This window comes from Phascolarctos cinereus, unplaced genomic scaffold, assembly GCF_003287225.1.
Source record: "Phascolarctos cinereus isolate Bilbo 61053 unplaced genomic scaffold, phaCin_HiC Scaffold_3;HRSCAF=262, whole genome shotgun sequence".
In the NCBI taxonomy this organism is placed as follows: Eukaryota; Metazoa; Chordata; class Mammalia; order Diprotodontia; family Phascolarctidae; genus Phascolarctos; species Phascolarctos cinereus.
In genome coordinates this window covers 142641382-142661405 of record NW_027555736.1, presented here as the reverse complement: position 1 = coordinate 142661405, position 20024 = coordinate 142641382, and the positions used below count along the sequence as shown (strand labels likewise).

The 20024-nt window shown below is 39.0% G+C and overlaps 1 long non-coding RNA gene across 1 annotated transcript in view; it reads right to left on the bottom strand.

Annotated features, from left to right (window-relative positions):
• Positions 1-1388: 1388 nt before the first annotated feature.
• The window catches only part of LOC144456307 (uncharacterized), a 118471-nt gene continuing 99835 nt past the window's right edge, over positions 1389-20024 (bottom strand). The window contains exons 2-3 of the long non-coding RNA XR_013485330.1: positions 5684-5770; positions 1389-1834 (exon numbers count right to left, since the gene is read on the bottom strand). This is a non-coding gene — a long non-coding RNA (uncharacterized LOC144456307). The remainder of the gene's footprint in view (positions 1835-5683; positions 5771-20024) is intronic.

Sequence of the window (20024 nt, the reverse complement as noted above, 5' to 3'; positions counted from 1 at the left end):
CCCAGATATACTTAAAGACCATTAAATAAGTTACAGAGCTTTCTCCATCTTATTGGTGAAAGAAGCACCTTTTGTTGACAAAATTACAAATCCTTAAAGTGCTGAAGTATGTGAGTTTCCTTCCTAACCCTACCATGGCACAATGGAAAAAATACTGGCTCTGGAGTTAGAGGACCTTCAACCAGAGTTGAAATCCTGACTCTTCTGCTTTCTGCCTGTGTGACCTTTGGCCAATCATTTCACCTCTCTTAGCTTCAGTTTCCATATGGGAACTTTCCAAAATGGAAAGGTTGGATTAGATAACCTCTGAAGCCTGTGGCTTCAGGCTCTGCACACCAGCAACCTAAGAGGAATGTTAGAGCATGATGGGACAAACCGATGGTGTCTTCCTTGCCCTTTAGAAATTGATACTCCAAAGCAGCAGTAGCCAAACGATGATGATGAAGGGTTCCTTGTAGAACAGTTGTTGAGTGTGTTTTTTTAATTGCACCATTCTCCCATATACCTCTCATCTATACTTCCATCTTTCTTTTTCTTTTTTCCCCTCCAAATTCCATTTTCTTCTCCTTTATTTTTCCTCTTTTCTATCCTTTCCCCTGGTGTTCCTGGCCTGTCATCTAGTCAGAGCCCTCCTGAGGGGTACAGGTAATAGAGGTAGTAGATCTCCATCTGGTACTAAAAAAAAGTTTTAAAAATTTCAACAAAGGCAAAGTCACATTTGAGTGTTTAGGAGCAGTGACCCATCTGGAGATGCCTGAGCCTGAGCTTGGTAATCTTATCATCACATTTAGCAGCTTGATAGCTATTGGGAACAAGTGTTCATTACCACAAAATTCTCACATTCTCTCTGTTTATTTTATTTTTTTAAATTTCATTTTTTATTTTGTTTTTATGTTATCTTCATTTCACCACATATCTCTTAGTCCTCTCTCAGAGAGGTAGCTCTTATAACAAAGAATTTAAAAAAGAGGGGGGAAAATAAAAAGTCTAACAAAACTGAAAAGTCAGCTAAGTACGCCATTATATGTTGTGCTCCGCACTCTCACTCCCTACCTTAGAAAAAAGTGGGGGAAGTACACTCTCATATATCTTCTTTGTGGCCGAGCTTAGTCACTATAATCTCATAGCATTTTGTTCCAGTTTTGTTGCTGTTCCTTCCAGTGTAGACATTCTATGTCCTGCTTCCTTCATTCTGCTTACTTATTTCTACTTACAGTTCATGTAGAGCTTTCCATACTTGTTTGTATTCTTCATATTCATTATTTCTTAGTAAATAGTAACTTTCCGTTCCATTCACGTGACAGTGTGTTTAATCATTTCCAAATCAATGGGCATCTCTACTTTGCTTCTAGTTCTTGGATATGACAAAAAGAGCTACTACATAAATCTTGGTATATATGAGACCTTTATTTTTTAAAACAAATTTTTATTGATACATTTTGTTTTACATCATCTGAATTTTCTCCTTTATCCCACTTCTTTGCCTTTCCCAGAGAGCTATCCCATATAACAAATAATTTATTTATGAGAAAAAGAGAAAAAAATCAGCTAAATTAACCAATTAATCAGAAAAAAAATCTGAGAAGGCATGCAGTGTTCCATACCTCTGGGTCCCCTACCTCTACAAAGGAGGAGGAGTGAAGTATCTTCTCATTTCTTTTCTTTGAGACCAAACTTGTTCTTTGTAATTTTGCAACATTCATCTTCTATCGTTTTGTAGTTGTTCTTTCCATTTACATTCTTGTCATTGTATTTTTTTTCTTGGCTCTGCTTACTTTACTCTTCATCACGTAAGTCTTTCCATGCTTCTCTGTATTTATCATATTCGTTGATTCTTAAAGCACAGTAATATTCCATTACACCCATGTATCACAATTTGTTTAGCTATTACCCAATAAATAGAAATCAACTTTATTTCTAGTTCTTTGATTTGACAAAAACTACTGCTATAAATATTTTGATGTACAGGAGACCTTTCTTTTTACCATTGACATACACAGAGTATATAACTTGAAATGGGAGAAAAAAGAGAAGAAAAGGAGGGAAAAAAAGGGTGGGTCAGGGAATGATATGATTTTTTCCCTGACCTGAACCCCATAGAGATGGGTCTGGAACCTGGAGTTTCTTAGGAATGGCCTTATCCCCAAAGGTACCCTAGTATTACTTCAGTCATGGAGGTGAGGCAGTTGAACTGTGAGGGCAGAAAGGTGGCAGCTTCTGCCAATAACACCAAGAAATCAGTCTCTTCCTCATTCTGTGGCTACCTGTAGGAAAGCTTATAAAAGGATACTTAGATTAAGCCTTTGGGCTAGTATTCCTTAAACTGGCCTCATGGTTATTAGAGAGCTGATTGTGTTGAAATGTGACAGAGCAAGAGAGAATTGGGTGAGACCTCACAGGGCCAAAACAAACCCAAATTCTGGAAATCTGGTTTTCCAAGTGACTTTTTCCCTAAGTGTCTATGTTTGTGTTTCCCTGTATTGTATGTAACTATGGGGAAAGTTTCCAACATCAGTCTATACTATAAAGTTTTGGAAATCTCAAGCACAAGCTATATCAAAGGCTGTGTGTAGTGATGCCTCTGAGTCACTTCTCTAATTTCCTGGGTGTGTCCCTATATCAGACGTTATGGGACCCTGTTAATAGACTTCTAGGATCCTGAAGCATAGCTCTTATTAAGATCTTCTGGCTAACTCTGGACTAACACTGAAAATCCCAATACCCCAAGCATTTTTATTGAGCTTGTTTCAAATCTATATTGCTTCCTTATGTTATAGGTTATTTACCATTCATTCAATGAATATAGAGTCAGGAAGCCCTGAGTTCAAATCTAGTTGCCGATACTTAGTAGCTGTGTGACCTTGGGCAAGTCATTTAACCTCTATTTGCCTCAGTTTCCTCTTCTGTAAAATGAGGATAGTAATAGAACCTACCTCCCAGGGTTTTTGGGAGGATCAAATGAGATAATTTTTTTTAAAAAAAAAGATTGTAGCAGAGTACCTGGCACATAGCAGGTGCTATATAAATGTTAGTTATTATTATTATTATTATTGATTAGTGGGAGATATAACAGGAGAGGCAGCATGGGAGTAGATTATGGAAGGCTAGGCTAAGGATTGTGTGTTTCCCAAAATAGAAGTGAAAATTTCATTTCAATGATAAACCTTAAACATTTAAGGTCTGGCAGACATTTTTTTGATGGTTGCTGTTTTCCTCTTTCTGCAGAAGCGAGCTTGCTTACCTCCCAAGTTCATAATAACCAAGGATTGCTGCTCACTTAGGGACCAGCAATAGTTAAGTACCATCTGTCAGTGTGCTGGCAGAGTAGGTCTTCCCCTGAACAGCTGATTTGGAAAATCCCTTCTCCATTATGGAGTGTAATCATTCCTGACAGGAAGCACTAAGTTCCTGAGGATATAGTTACAGAGACAGAGGGGGAATTGCATAAGTAAGCTCTCTTCCCTGCATCACCTATAACAAATGTTTCTAGTCAAGGAAAATAAGAAGTCGGTTGATGTGGAAGCAGGAGGTAGCTCCTTATGCAAAGATTGCCAGAGCAACATTGATGGCACACAGCCCACTTAACAGTTGCAAAGCAGATCTCTATCACTGGGAGCTGGCAAACCTTTTGATATCATGTGACCTTTAATATTTCAATACTTAAAAATTCTGTGGGACAGTGGAGAGAATACAGGGTTTAGAATAAGAGGGTCTACATTTAAATCCTGACTGTCATTTGCTGCCTATGTAGTTTTGGGCATAAAACTTGGCAAAAGTTCACTTTATTTTTTTAAATTTAATTAATTTATTTTGAATTACCAACAGTCACTTCCATAAGCTTCTGAGTTTTAAATTTTTCTCTCCCTCCCTCCCCACCTCCTTCCCCAAGATGGCACGCAATCTGATAGAGGCTATACATATACATTCCTATTAAACGTGTTTTCACATTAGTGATGTTGTAAGTAAGAATTAGAACCAATAGGAGGAACTACCAGAAAGAGGAAACAAAACACAACAGAAGAAAAAACAGCAAATAGTATGCTTCGATCTGCATTCAAACTCCATAGTTTTTTCTTTGTATGTGGATAGCGCTTTCTATCATGAGGCCCTTGGAGATGTCTTAGATCCTTGTATTGCTGAGAAGGGTTAAGTCTATCAATATTAGTCATCGCATAACGTGGCTGTTACTGTGTGTAATGTTCTCCTGGTTCTGCTCACTTCATTCAGCATCAGACCATATAAGTCTTTCCATGTTTTTCTGAAGTCAGCCTGTTCATCGTTTCTTATAGTACAATAGTATTCCACTACATTCATATACCACAACTTACTCAGCCATTCCCCAATTGATGGGCATCCCCTCAATTTCCAATTCTTTGTCACCGCAAAAGGAGCTACTTTAAATATTTTTGTACATGTGGGCCCTTTTCCCATTTGTATGAGCTCTTTGGAATATAGCCCTAGAAGTGGTATTACTGGGTCAAAGGGTATGCACATTTTTATAGCCCTTTGGGCATAGTTCCAAATTGTTTTTCAGAGTGGTTGAATCATTTCACAACTCCACCAACAATCCATTAGTGTTCCAATTTTCCCACATCTTCTCCAAAAAGTTCACTTTATTTCTCTAAGCCTCATTTTCCTCATCTGTAAAATGGAGAGAGGATTGTACTAATGGACCTCTAAGGTCCCTTTCAATTTTAAATCTATCATCCTTTGATCCATGTGGGTATTCTCTCCACCAATGAATGTGGCAACTGCTTGTATGCCTTAGATGATTTCATAAGTTATCTATCAAAGACTATATATCAAGGAAGTGATCTGGTGGCCAACCCTGTGATGAAGGGCCTCTCCAGAGTCAGCTGGGCTGGTCCTCAGACAATAAACATATAGTCCACCTCTGAGTCTATATTGGAAACCTATCCATATTGGTAGGAATCTTTTTATTTAAAAAACAACCATTAAGGGGCAGCTAGGTGGCACAGTGGATAGAGCACAGGCCCTGGAGTAAGGAGGACCTGAGTTCAAATCCAGCCTTAGACACATAACAGGTACTAGCTGTGTGACTCTGGGCAAGTCACTTAACCCCAATTGCCTTGCAAAAACAAAACAAAACAAAAAAAATGATCATTAGGCATTGTTCAAGCAAAATGCTTTATACACACTTTTGCATTGGGTCCTCATAACAACCAAGTGAGGTGAATACTACAAGTGCTATTATCCTGATTTTACAAATGAGGAAACTGAGGCTCAGTGAGATTAAGTGCCTTGCCAAGGGTCACATAGCTACTAAATGTAAGAAGCAGAATTTGAACTCATGTCTTCCTGACACAGTAAAGTGCTCCAGCACATTCCCCAACTCATAGGATAGGTCCTTCAGAGGATGGTTACCCCAGATTCAAGGTATTCTTTGGGTTGGTACTCCTAAAATTCATGAGGCCCCTGACAGGGATATTAAATACATTAAATATGTTTATATTCAGTAATCAACCAGAGGACACAATTAGCCCAAAGCAAAAGCACTTAATAAAATGAAAGGGCAAGAAAAGTTCAACACTCTACCCACTGTACCATTGCTACCATTATACACATATGCATATACATATATATTATACACACACACACACACACACACACACACACAATACATATACAAATTTATAGCAAACGGCAATGCTACAAACCTTACTTGGCTCATGGTGTTTGATAAATGTTTATTGCCTGGCTGACCGACTTTATGCTGATGTATATTCAGTGTGCCATGTTGAGGTAGTATCTGAAATGAATAATAAGAATAATAATACAAATATTAGAAATAGTGAGGTTAGACATTAAGGTGACAGGAGCTGTGTTAACATTTTTTCTCTTTAGAATTACAGAATTTTAGAGCTAATAGGGACCACCTTTTTTATGTTGTTCCTTATCAAGGCCATGGCAAATCAATTGAAGACAGAAATTGCATTTTTTTTGAATCCCTGGCTAGCACAGTGCCTAATACTCTTGTAAGTGCTCAGCAAATTATTTGTTATTGATTGGTTTATCTGCTTAATTAGCTAAAACTTAGGACCCAGAGGAAATGAGATAATAGGACAGGCATATTTCAGAAATAAGTTATAGGAATAAGAGACACGGCTATAAGTATCCATGGGTGGTAAGGGACAACAGAAAGGTGTCAGGTCAGAGGTATGCATATTCTTAAAAACTGTAATTGTGGAGTGAAAGGAAAGAAAGAATCAAAGAAAACTTCACATATTTAATCTATTTCCTTGGAACAAATCTGATTAAATTTAGAGTTGGATTATTTTATAGGATCACTAGGAATATGTCCAAGAGCCCTCAAGATTAGTGGAAGAGAAAAGACAGCCCTTGGTCCCTCTCCTCTAGGGTGGCTAATTTTCCTTTTTTTTTTTTTTATGGCAAGAGCCTTCCATTTGGTCTTCCTGTCTCCTGCCTCTCCACTCTCCAATCTATTCTCCACAGAGCTGCCAAGTGGATATTCCTGAAATACATACCTAATTATATCACTCCCTACCCTGCCCATCCCCAACTCAGAGTTCTTCATTAGCTACTTATTGTCTCTAAGATCAAATGTAAAATCATTAGCCCCATGAGCTGGCTTCCTCCTACCTTTATAGTCTCATTTCATATTATTTCCCTTTACATGTCCTCTATTTCAGTCACACTGTCCTAGTTGCTCTCAGGGCATGGCATTTCCTCTCTTGGCTACATGTCATTGTACAAACGATCTCTCACATCTGGATTGCACTTGCCTGGTCATCTTTATCTCATGACTTCCTTCAAAGCATAGTTTGTCACTTCTTACACAAGGACTTTCCTAATTCTCCAGTTATTAGCACTTTCTTTAGAAATTATTTTGTATTAGTTATTATATGCAAATGTATTAGATAATTATTATGTAATTATTATAATTTATTTTATGATCATATTACATAATTATATAATTTAATTGTAATTTAATAATGTAATGATAATATAATATATAATTATTATATGCAAATACAATAATAAATATGTTTGTATTTATTTACTTGGGATAGGACCAACATCTACCAGTGTTCCCCCTGCCCCCACCTTCCCTGAGCATAGGCTAGGCTAGATTTTCCTTAAAAGATGACAGAAACCAGGACATGATTGACACAAGTGGGGTGGGGATAGGGTTGGGATTGGGCAAGGCTCAAGACATGCCTCCCTTGACATAGCTTCCTAGTGGCCTCCAGCTGTGTTGATGTGGCTTTCTGGTCACCATGCACAGACTTGGTGGATGTTTGAAGACAAAGCAAGTCACCGCATCCTGCCCTGGTAAAAAGAAGTACTTCTATATGGACATGGAAGAATGGGATTTGCACATCTACTGAAGCTCAATTCCATTGTATCCTTGTGGCATATTCTTGCCATCTTAAGGCTGAGTAAACTTGCTTTCATTGACTGCTCAGTGACTTTGGAGTGCCTTTTTTAGTCACTTCACTGAACCTGAACAAATAGTCAGTCTCCACCCCCAATACTTGTATAACGTGTTATACAGATTTACTCCTCCACTCCCACACTCACCACAGAATGTAAGCTGTTTGAAGGCAGAGACTGTTTCATTTTTGTCTCTGTATCCTTACTGTCTGGCATAGTGCCTTGCACATAGTAAGCACTTAAAATAGTTGGTGAGTTGAGCTTCATTGAGTAGAATTCATGATCTAGAAACCTCTGAGGGGAGTGAGACTTGGGAACCAGAGTCCTTTATTTCCTCATCAGGAAGGAGAGACAATTGATCCGTGGGATGAAATTAGAAGAGGAATGTGGGTCCTCAACAATACTGACAGGAGTGAAGATTAATAGCAAAATGACTGAGGAGTATGGCCGCAAGCACCATATATCTTTGTACCCTATGAAACGGTTCTGGTAACCTTCTGAGGAAGCAGGAAGGCTTCCTCATTTTCCTAGACCTGCTGCTTAGTTCAGTTAGAGTAGGGTATGGGGTGATGGCACCTGGACCAGAATCTTGGTTTCTAGGGGTTCCAAGGACTCTAAATCTGCCACTAAGTGGGATAAAACTCCTTCCTGATCCCCAATAACTCCTCCAGAAAAATGTTAAGTTCCATGAAATCAGTCAGTCAATAAGCATTTATTAAGCATCTACAAATTAGGGACTTTTATCATTTAGTATTTGTATCCTCAGTGCCCAGTACAGTATCTTCCACATAGCAGGTGCTCAACAAATGTTTGATGGGGTGAATTAGATTAGACAGTCACCCCTGGGGTTAAATGTCAATTATGTAACATCAGTGGTCTCTGGAAACTGTGGGTACAGAGCTTGTGGTGGGGAATCAGTTTCTACTACTTTCCCATTGAGATAGCTCCTGGGAGTCTATTTCTTTCTGTAGTATCAATGATTTGCACAAAACCACAGATACTGAATTGCCAATGTGACAAGCTGCTAATCAAGTCTCTGGCTTTAAGTAACTCAAAGCTTATTGTTATAAATCCTGTCCCTCATCATTGATGGGTGAAACAAAGTAGCTATAAATTTAGAAGATGGCCCCTTCACCTAATGTTCAGTAACAGCAACTATGCTAAATTATGTCACATAATATCTGTCATGGAATTTGTGATAGAAAATGAAACAATAAAACCTCAAATAGCAAACTTTTTTGAACCCCTTTTCATTCTAACATCAAAATCTAGCATTTTAATTTGAAAAATACCCATGACCATAGTATCAGATCTAGAGGCAGAAGGGACCTTGGGAGTCAGTGAGTCCAACGCCCCTATTTTATAGATGAGGAAACTGAGACCTAGAGAAATTCAGTTACTTAAACAAGGTCACACGGTCAGCAAGTGGAAGTTAGGATTCAAGCTTAGATCCTATGATTTCCAAGTTTGGCACACTTTCACCTCCTCAGTCATAATACTTTGTACTTAAAATGTTTATGGTACTTCTACACTAATTCTGATCCTTCCAATAGCTCCATGAGGTAGATAGGAAAAGTGTTGAATATAAATTTTCATCTCCATTTTACAGATGAGGAAAAAGCTGAGACTCAGGTGAAATTTCCCATTAGGTCACATAGTAAATGATTGTCCTTGACAAGAAGCCAGGTCTATCAATTCCTAGTTCCTTATTCTTTCCTTGGAACCTATTATTTGACATGGCACATTCTTGAGCACAAAATTAGGACAGCAGTATGCTTTTGATCTCTTTCTTATAAATGCAAACGAGGAAATCTAATAGAGCACTGGACAAAAGACAAAATGCACAGCGAAAGCATACACCCAGGTGTGGATGCTAACTCATACAATTATGTTTATGCCTTTTTCCCTCTCCAGACATGGGGTTCACAAAATGTCACACTCTTGCCTACACTAAACAATTGTGTTTGTAACCTAAACACCCATCTCGCTATTTTGCAGCACTCCTCTGTTTGCAGTAAATCGTGAAACTCTGGTCTCTGAGCTGCATGCAACCAAACTGGACTCCCTCATAATGAGGCACATGATAAAACACATCTGATGCTGGTGCCTCTCACACCCGCAGGGAATAGGGGGAACAATAAACATAAGCAAGGGGAACTGTTTGTGGCTGGTTAACTCAGTTGGTGAGAGTGTGCTGATGAGGCCAAATTTATGGGGTCAATTCCATCCCCACTGGGTTAGTTATATTCATTTTGCTCCATGAACCCAGACTGTGCACATACCTAATCAGAGAAGTAGTAGTGATTGTGGTTAGAACAATAAAAAATTAACATCATAACAGAAACCATAATTCAAAGAATATGTTTATAGAATGCAAAAAAAATTCTTTTTAATTTTTGTTTTTGGAACCTCAGAATTTATCACAGTACCTGGTTCATAATAAACACTTAATAAATACTTAATGAATGGCTGTTGTGGGAATTTATTTTGCTGGACTCTGCATACTTGTAAGAAAAGTTTTATTCTTTTCAGGTTTTTTAAAAATTGCTTAATGGGGAGGAGTTGAAAGGTACAGATTATAAATGCTATTATAATTAGGTAAATACATTTATTTTTAAAAATTAAAAATATTATTGATTGATGCCATTGGATAAGTAGTATTTCCTATGAATAAGAGGATGGCACACTAATAAGGAGGTGATAGGGCTGGTGTGTCTTGTCTCTGGTTTACATTGTCTGGTCAGTTCTGGACACTGATAAGCTGGAAAGTGTTCAGGGAAGGGAAGCTGGGATGGTGAAGAAATTTGAGTTTATGCCTCATAAAAATTTGCACAGGGAACATTGAAGGAATGGGGAATGTTTGGCCTATAAAAGAGAAGATACGGGAGGGGAAGGACATGATGACTAACTTAAAAAACGATTTGAAGGGCTGTTATGTGGAAAAGGCATTAGAGCAATGGGCAGAAATTGCAAAGAGACAAATTGAAACCTGATATAAAGAATAACTTATTAATGATTAGAGCTGTAAATTGATTGGTGGCAGCTTCCCCCTTGTTGGAGGTCTTCAGAGAAAGGTTGGATAACAAATTGTCAGTTGTGTTGTGTATATGGGAGGGGGGAGTTAAGGCTCCCTGTTGGACTCGATGGCCGTGCAGGTCCTTTGCAGGCAGCAGTGCGTTGGAGTCAGCTTGCATGGCTCAGGAGAGCTGACTGTTACATTTTCATTGTGAGCATTTACACCCTGGAAATCAGTAAAGGCTACAAATCAGGCCTTGACTGTTGTTGTTTCGTTAATTGTTTAGACTTAAGAAAGTGACAGAAAAAAAGGTCATAATGCAGATGAAACTTAAAAGTGTATTGTCTGTGATTTTTTTGGAGAGCCAATTAAATTTTTCTCAGCACACACTTGTTTTCAAGTCTGAAATTCTATGATTCTGGGATTATGTGAGAAGCACAGAACTCTTTGTTGTTGCTGGTTAGGTATGGTTAGACACATTAAGGACACCAAATCCTTTTTTTTTCCCCCAGGGTCACTTTTTTTTGGGGGGGGGCGCTAGGCCATGGGGTTAAGTGACTCACCCAGGGTCACACAGCTAGTGAACGTTATGTGTTGAGGCTGGATATAAACTCAGGTCCTCCTGACTTCAGGGCCAGTGCTCTATCCACCGTGGCACCTCGCTGGCCCTGTCCAGGGTCACTTCTTATTTTAGAGGTAATAGGTTGTTGCTGTTGTTTTTTAAAACCATTTTAAGACACTTATCCTCTCTTAGCAAGTTACATTTTCTCTGATGACCTTAGTTTCTTCAGATGTAAAATGTAGAGGTTGAGATAAGATGATCCTTAAGTTTTCTTCCAGCTCAGACCTTCTATCATCTTATTCAATAATCTCCTCCTCTGCTCAGTGAATTTCCATTTCCAGACCTAACCCAGGAGAGGAGAGAGGTAAAAGGCATTCGAAGTGCCAGCGATTGTTTCTTAATGTTACTTTTTGAAATGCTACCAAGGGGAAGTTTTCCTATTAATCCATAGAACTAAATAATTCTAGAGCACAAAGGAAGCTTAGAAATTATCTACTCCAAATTCCTCACTTTCCAGGTGATAAAACTGAGGCCCACAAAGGATAAGGGATATACCCACAGTCTACAACTATTTAGCTGCAGAGTTGGAATTAGTACCCAGGTTTTCTGACTCCTAATACAAAATATTCCTTCTATCACACCACCATACTACTAATTCAGTTTGATTCAATGCATTTTTTTTTTAGTTTACCAGTAATAAAAATCAAAGAATCTCTTGAACTTATTCAGAAGGAAACAAGTCTCTACAGGAAGCTAACGGCAAGAATAGGTCTAGTTTCAATTTCACATATTGACTGGATAGGGTAAATTAAGCTAAAGACTCTACCTGGAATCTACTGAAGTTAAGTCCTCCTGGCCCCCAGGGAAGCCAATATAAATGCCTCACATTTCTTTAATATTAGTTGCAGAACAGAATCAAGATATGAATAAGGGTTCAATCAAACTGCTGCCTTTGTAGAATGTTTTTCAAAGACAATCTCATGAAATTAGATATGAGATGAAAATAACTTAATGAATAAGACTTTGAAAAAGAACTTTTCCCCAATGAGATCTATATTCTAGGTTATGTAACAGACTCCCAGAATTCTATTTCTTAAAATACCTTAAAAAACACCTTGCAGACAATGGCAGAATATGCGTCAGTGCAATGGAGCACATCATTACTGCGATTCCTTTCAGTTTTAACCATACAGGAATAGACATTGTATCCCCTAATGAGAGCACCTGGCAAGAGTGGGACCACTTCTTTGCCTTCCTCTCCTCCATTACCAAATCTGAAAACAGCATCAGGTATTTTTGTTTTTTTCTTCTTCCACATCATAATGTTGGGGAGGGGGATTTCTTCCCAAAAGAACCAGTCTCCCAACCCAACATTGATGTGGTATGGTCTGGTTTGATTTGATTTTTGAATCAAATGTTTGCCTTGGGGAAGTACATCACCTGCCTTACACCATATTGCAAATTACACCTGGTGATATGGACCACACTATGCCTCCAGCTGCAAAAAAAAAGTCATGAACCTAGCTTTAGAATATCAAATTATAAAGGATTGATTCCAAGGAAAACCTAATGCTATTCATGAAAATGGAATATTAAACTATACTACAAAGCAGTCATATCATGAAGCAAAAACAATTGTTTAACCACCTTGAAGTGTGGCATGTACTACGTTCTCAGATTTTAATATTAAGCACTCGCGAGAATAGAGGAAAGGTTTCCTTTGCTACAATATTGTTCACTGTCTGTTTGATAGATATATTGGATACAGTACTTATTCTCACAGAGGTTTTTTTTTATATTTTAAAGATCATTCATGTGTCTAAATAGCTTGTGAAAATATTTTTTTCTGCACCTCTGATTTGTTTTTCATCTTTTACTTTTTTCCTAGACTTTGTGGTATTATGGGAGTTTTATCAATATAAATGAAATCTACTGTAGCACAGTTTAGATATCATAAATGACTAAGAATTGTTTTATGAGCACATCCTTTGAATACCACACATGAATGAGTATGAATTTTTCATATCAGTAATAGTATTGTACCAATGGTAGCTGAATGTATTGAGTTGGACCATTTCGTATTCAAAGAAGTTTGTGAATTTGTTTTGTATTTACAAAATTTTCCTGTAAAAAGTTCCTTACACTTAAAAAAAATACTGTTTTTATTTATTTCTTTAACTTTCCAATAGGAAATGATAATTCTAAGTAACAGTTTTAAAAAAAGACAAAATGTTCCTAGTTTCACAGCAGAGACTAATAGCTGAGAGCCAGTGTGGCATCAAATTCTGTCAGATAAGGAATAGACTCATGAAAGCGTCTTGCTCTGAGGCTTTCATTCTCTATAGGCGACTGGTAGCTCTGTGGACACTGGGCCAGGATTCAGGAAGTTCAAATGTCTCAGACATTAGCTATGTATTATTCCAGGCAAGTCACTTAATCCCTGTTTACCTCAGTATCTTCAACAATAAAATGGGAATAATAATATCACCTACCTTCTGGGGGTCCAGAGTCTCTAGACAAACTATCTTTGCTTCTTTCTTTTTCTTTTTTTAGGCAATTGGGGTTAAGTAACTTGCCCAGGGTCACACAGCTAGTAAGTGTCAAGTGTTTGGTCTGAGGTCAGACTTGAACTCAGGTCCTCCTGACTCCAAGGCCAGTGCTCTATCCCCTGTGCCACCTAGCTGCCCTGTCTTTGCTTCTTTAAACGAAGACACTCAGGTATACAAAGAGCCTTAATCGTCTGCTGGGTTGTTTGAATACCCTCTGCCTCTCTGACTTAAGGGTGGAGCAAAGAATTGCTCTTCAAATCTCCATTTAAAGATGGCACCCAAGCTAGCCATCTCTTCCATTTCCCTCAGGCTACACTCCTTCAGACTTTTCCATCATGTCCCCTTTCCCCCTTTTCAGCTTCTTCTTTTGTGTTGCCTTTCATATTAGACTGTAAACTCTTTCAGGGCTCCTGTCTTTTTTTTTCATATCGTGTGTCAACTTTCACAAGTTCCCTGTCCTTGCATTAGAAGTAGGTTTGATTCAGGTCCTGTGAGTGACCTGTTAGTTCAGGTTCAATGTTAGGATGAAATGGGGCATTTGTAGGTCATTCAACAGTTAATGGAAGGAGGGTTACTCAGCCACACAGAGAAAGGGATCTTTAACAAAGAAACTCAAGCACTTAGCTCAGGTAGACAAGGTCCCCCCCTCAGCTCTTTCTAGAGATGCATCTGATGAGAATTCCAGATCTTGGGACATCCTCAAATCTGAAGGGCCCCATATTCACACGGTTGTGTTTTTTTTGCCCTTAGTTGATCAGGAATTCACATTAATACTGACAGATGCTTCTAGGAAGCTGAGGAAGGGAGGTGGAGCTTGTATCTTAATCTTCTGTGCCAATCAAGCCCTGGGAACAACTTCGTCTCTTTTTAGGTAAAAACCAACCCAACTTGCTGGGGGTCAGAGTTAAGGATATTGCTCCCACCATACCTTGTAACCACACAAGTACATAACTATGTCATTTAATAAGCAATTAATCACACGCCAGCTTTTAGTACCTGTAAACCTGCAAGGAAAAAAAAATCTATGTAGGGTCTCTTAGAATGTGTGTATAAACTTTCCACATGGAATCACTGTAAAAATGAAATGGGAGACAAAGCATTATCCACTGTCCCTTTAAGATAGATCTTGGTAGTTACAAAGGTGGTGTAACTAAAATACAGGCTGAGTTGACATAAGGAATAAATGTCAAGTGTAGTTATTAAAAAAAGTTGCCTAACTTCCTGGACAGTATACAAGGGGGAAAAAAGCATATGACTAGAACAGCTTCAGAAGCTCAGTCAAATATTTATTGAGGGCCTTCTAAATATTCAGTATGCTGGGCACTATGGGAGATAAAGGAGAAGGGGGAGACCCAAGAGGCAGTATGGTGTAGCACTCAACTTGAGGTCAGAAGACCTACTCACATCCTGGTCAGCGTGACTGGGCAAATAATTTAACTTCTTATAACCTCATTCTTATCTATAAGATGGAGATAATAACAACTATTTCACAAGACTGACTTGACCATAGATTTGAGGCTCTAAGAAGACACTCAAACCTGGGACAGGCTGAATAAAAGTTAACACAGGATAGTTGTAGGGAAGACATTATGTTGCTATAGATGGAGAAACCAATGCCTGGAGATGAGAAGCAGATGCGAATGTGCCTGAAGCCTTTTGTTGTTATAAAGTGTGGAGTCCTACCAGAAGTACACAGCTGTCCACTGATGAAGCTTAGCAACACATCTGTAACTCAGAGTCTCAGAGAGTTGTCTGAGGCATTGAAAAGTTAAGTGATTTGCCTATGGTCACAGAGTCTGTTTATGTCAGAGGTGGATAGAACATGGTTCTGGCATATAGTAAGTGATGCTCATCAAGCAATTGTTCCCAGGTCTTACTGACTTCAAGGCCAGCCCTCTACCCCCTGATTGATTGTCTCCCCCTAAAACCATGCCTGCTGTCAAAGATAACTACCTCCCCAGACTGAGGCCAAAGGTCAGCAACTGGAGAAAAGCACTCATAATTCCTGGGTTTGTTCTTGTAATGCAACCATTAAGTTGTATTTCTATCACACGGTGTTTACAGAAATTTCATTCAGAGAGATCCCAGACACACTAAGAAAGAGCCTGCAGCTATTTGATTTTCAGTGTGACAGGCACAAAGAGTTGGCATGTGATTAATTGCACCCATAGCTATCTGCTTGCAGATGTCACAAGCCATGAGGATTGTATTGGAAAGAACTGATAGTGCCAGCATATATAATTACATACAGCTGTGGAAACAATCCAAGTACGATTGCCACATAGTTTGAAAAAAGGCACTAGAGTAAGTCGAGGTAGTCTCTGGTTAGAATGTGGATGCCAGGGCAGCTAGGTGGTGCAGTGGGTAGAGCACCGGGTCTGGAGTCAGGAAGACCTGAGTTCAAATTCGGTCTTAGACCAGACACTTGACACTTACTAGCTGTGTGACCCTGGGCAAGTCACTTAACCCCAATTGTCTAGCAAAACAAAATAAAAAAAGAATGTGGACTCCTTGAGAGCAAGAACCTACAATTTGGCACAGTGCCTAGAACACAGTAAGAGCCTAATAAATGCTTGTTAATTGACTGATTGGTCTTTATTATTATCAGACAAGGTACAAATAAAGGGCAATCAATAATCTTACTGCTGTTAATAGAATTTACGTATCACAGAATTGAAGATGAAACCCAGACATTAACAGGAGAAAAAACACTGTGCCTGGACTTAGGAAGCCTTGCTTAGAGTCATAGCCCTGCTATTCACTAGCTGTGTGATCTTAGATAAATCACTTTATTTCTCTGGGCCCTCGGTCTTCTCATCTGTAAAATGGTGGCAGGATTGGTGATTGGACTAGATCATCCCTAAATTTCCTTTTTAACTCTAACAGTCTGTGATTCTGTGAAATAATCCTCTGCCATAGGCATGGACCTAACTCCAGAAAAGTATACATCATATTTCTAGAAAGGGAAAGTGAGAGCTATTGCCTGTTTACATTTTTCCTTTGTTTCAGGGCAATCTTTTTCAGACTCAAGAAGACACAGTGTCTAGTTAATGACACAACTTCATTGTCCATTAGGACACCATTGGCTTTTCCTTTACTTTGTGGGATCACATATTTAAGCCCTGACTTTGTTGCAAATAAGCACAAGGAAGTTGCTAACAATGCCCATGAAGAAATAAGCCTGCACTGGGCTTGCCAGGGAAGGTTATGAAACAGATCAAGTTTTCCTCCATACCCCTTTGATTGTCTTCCAGATGCTTAGTGGTTATAAACAAATAGGTGTCACACAAGATAGAGGGCTAGACCTGACGTCAAGAAGACCAAGTTCAAATCCAGCCTCAGATACTTACTAGCTGAGTTCACTGTTCAGTTGTATCTGACTCTTGATGACCCCACTTGGGATTTTCTTAGCAAAGATATTGGGGTGGTCTGTTATTTACTTATCCTGCTCATTTTACAGAAAAGGAAACCAAGACAAATAGGATTAAGTGACTTACCCAGGGTCTCACACACACAGCTAGTCAGTGTCTGAGGCCAAATTTGAACTCAGGAAGATGAGTCTTCATGACTCCAGGCCTATCCACTGTACCATCTAACTGCGGACCTGGGAAGATCGCTTAAGTTTTATCTGCCTCAATTTCCTCAACTGTAAAATGGGGGTGATAATAATAATAGCACCTGCCTCCCATTATTGTTCTAAGGATCAAATGAGATAATAATTTTAAAGTGCTTTATAAATCTTAAAACTCTATAGAAATGCCAGCTATCATCATTATTATTGTGTGGCAACCTATTCAGGCCTGCCTTGTTTTATAACACTTTCCATCCTGTCTCCTCTCTTTCTCATGAAAACTTACTTGTCTTTTGTCTTATTCCTTCAAGGCTCTCCTATATTACTTCATCTGGTAAACTTTATTCATTCTAAGGAGGAGATAATAGCTTAATGTATGAACTCTCCCAGATAATCAATTAGCAACATTTATTAAGTGCAAAGTGCTAGGGATACAAAAATATCTCTCTTTTCTCTCTCTCTCTCTCTCTCTCTCTCTCTCTCTCTCTCTCTCTCTCTCTCTCTCTCTCTCTCTCTGTCTCTCTCTCCTCTTTCTCCCTCTCCCTCTCTTCCTCTCTCCTTCTCTCCCTCTCTCCCTCTCTCTTCCCCTCTCCCTCTCCCTCCCTCACTCCTGCCCTCAAGGAGTTTATATTCTATACAGTGACACAACATGTACACATATAAGTAAGCACAAAGTAATTATTTGCAAAATAAATACAAAATAAAGTTGGGGCTCTAGTAGCTGGTGTGGGAATAAGAAACAAACATTTTAACAGGAGCCTTCATTGTCTTCAATCAAAGGAATGACTAATGGTGTCAACTTTAGGCATGTTATTGTTGTTCAGTCATGTCCCAATCTTTGTGGCCCCATTTGGGGTTTTCTTGCAGAGATACTGGAGGGTTTGCCATTCCTTCTCCAGCTCATTTTACAGATAAGGAAATTGAGGCAAATAAGGTTAAGTGACTTGTCCAGGGTCACACAGCTAGCAAGAGTCCAAGGCCAGATTTGATTCAGGGAGATGAGTCTTTCTGACTCCAGGCTGTCACTCTATTTACTGTGCCACATAGTTACCCCAACTTTAAGTATAATGAGAAAGTATTAGAGAAGGTATTTTTGAACAGGGGGACTTTTTGGTCCCCTTCAGATGCAAGCAGCTGCCTATTCTGCCCATGAATATGGCCAGCCCAACTCTGGGTATATTGAATTGGAAAGAGTTAACCTACCTAGTTTCTGAGTAAATACATTTCACCAGGAGATCTTAAACTTTTTTTTGTGTCATGGCCTCCTTTTCCAGTCTAGTGAAGCCTAGGGACCCCATCTCAGGAAAAAAAAGTTTTTAAATGCATAAAACAAAATACACTGGATCTCTAAGGAAACCAATTATACTGAAATACATTTGTCAAAATATTTTTTTAGAAAACAAGCTTATGGATCCCAGGATAAGAATTCCTGCATTATAGCATCAAGCTTAGGACTCCACTTTTCTCACTCCATCTCACTTCCTTGGTCTCCCTCTCTCTTCACTCCAGCTACTAATAAAAAAGGGTCAAATTTTAAATACCAACCTTTCTGATAGCTGTGTACTTAAGAATCTTTGAGAACTCCCGTTTATAAGCACATTAACAATATGCTTCAATGCATAATAAGTGCATTATGCATTTAACCTCAGGTTAGATATAGACCTGTTATCACAATCGAGTACTGAATTGTAATTGTGGACTTTTATAAGATCACTTTGTGCTCATTCAAGCTGTGCATCCAACACTATGTTGTTTCCAAGCCTATATTTGCATAATTGGGGTCTGGAAATTTAAATGAAACTTGGTATTTTTTTTAAAGTTCTTACTTGGAGGAGGTTTGGAATGTCTAAAATTTAGTTACTCTGTCCTCAGAAATGGGTAAGCTAATATTGCTTGCTTTGCAGAGGGACAGTGAGGTGTTCTCTCACTAGGATGCTAGGACGCATGTTAAGTTCTCAGGGAAGGGCAGAAAAGACAGGGGCAAAAACCCATTATGATTAGTGGGGAAGGTAGCTAGGTCTAGAGTCAGGAGACCTCAGTCCAAATCCTAGTTAGCTCCTTAAGAGACCTTGGGCAAGCATTTATTAAACGCCTAATACATACCAGGCACTGATCTAAGTACTGGGGGCACAAAGGGCAGCGAAAGGTAATCCTTGCTCTCGAGGAGTTCACAGTCTGATGGGGGAGACACTATGCAAATAACTGTGTATAAACAAGATATAGGCAGAATAAATTGGAGATAATCTCAGAGGAAAGGCCCTAGCATTAATGGAGATGGGGAAGGCTTCTTGCAGAAGACAGAACTGTAGGTGAGAAGGAAGCCAGGGAAATCAGGAGGCAGAGAAGAGGAGAGAGAATTCCAGGCATGGGGGATAGCCAGTGAAAATGCATGGAGTCTGGAGATAGAGGGTCTTGTGAAAAGAGCAGCAAGGAGGCCAGTATCACTAGATTATTGAGTATAGGGAGGGGAGGAAGGTGTAAAAAGACTGGAAAGACAGGAGGGAGCCTGGTTATGAAGAGCTTTGAATGCCAAACAAGGATTTTATATTTGATCCCAAAGGTAATAGAGAACCACTGGAGTTTATTGAATGGGGGTGGGGTGGGTGGGTGACATGGTCAGATCTGGGCTTTAGGAAGATCACTCTGATAGAGTGGGGAGAGACTCAAAAGTAAAAGGGAAGTTCAGAAGAGGGGAAGATTTTGAGGAGAGGTAACAAGTTTGGTTTTGGACATGTTGAGTTTAAGATGTCCGTGGAACATCCAATTTGAGATATCTAATGGACAGCTGGAGATGTGAGATTGGAGGTCAGGACAGAGGTTAGAACTGGAAAAACAGATCTGAGAATCATTGCTTAGAGATGATAATTGGATCGTTGGGAGCTATTGAGATCATCAAACACAACAGTATAG